Genomic DNA, 557 nt, shown 5'->3' with positions numbered 1-557 from the left:
CCCGTCGTCGGTAAGGTGATACAATGCAAAATCGTCAATACGGAGGATCAAGCCCTTAGGGACAGTGAAACATAGAGTTTGGTTAGGCAGGATGATGCGCGTAGCAGTGTCGTGTCAATCGTAGGTGAGAGTAGGTGTACGCACTGGGGTGTTGACTAGCCATCGGTTTCCGTCGATTTCGGCTTGTGTTGCCTCACTTTGGTCGACGACAGCTTTTCACAACGATTTACGACAATTTATTTAAATTTTTTTTTTTTTTGGTGAAAGGAGTCAATCCTAATTTCGGGACCTGGTTTTAAAGAAAGGAGTCAATCCTAATTTCGGGACCTGGATTTAAAGATCAGTTAAGGGAGTTCCCTGATGAGGGGACTAGAGGGGAAAGGAAATTGTAGTGAGAGAGGAAAAATGAAAAACACAGAGATACACAAAGGAAAAAAAAAACACAAAGAGACACAAGGACACCGAATGAGGTGAGACAGCAAACGGGTGTCACATGTGTAGAGTACCTCCTATCTACTAGAGGTTGGTCCTAGCAGTGCGGCGGAGGAGAGTGTGTA

At 44.7% G+C, this 557-nt stretch overlaps 1 long non-coding RNA gene across 1 annotated transcript; it reads right to left on the bottom strand.

Moving 5' to 3' along the window:
• Positions 1-252: 252 nt before the first annotated feature.
• Positions 253-505, bottom strand: LOC107710256 (uncharacterized). The gene is made up of 2 exons (XR_001636573.1): positions 328-505; positions 253-289 (listed from the first exon to the last, which is right to left on the bottom strand). It is a non-coding gene; the product is annotated as an uncharacterized LOC107710256 (long non-coding RNA).
• Between the last annotated feature and the right edge of the window lie 52 nt (positions 506-557).

This window comes from Sinocyclocheilus rhinocerous, unplaced genomic scaffold (assembly GCF_001515625.1).
Source record: "Sinocyclocheilus rhinocerous isolate Xijiao unplaced genomic scaffold, SAMN03320098_v1.1 scaffold23718, whole genome shotgun sequence".
Lineage (NCBI taxonomy): Eukaryota > Metazoa > Chordata > Actinopteri > Cypriniformes > Cyprinidae > Sinocyclocheilus > Sinocyclocheilus rhinocerous.
Note: the sequence above shows the minus strand (reverse complement) of the source record. Positions and strands in the feature narration are given on the sequence as shown.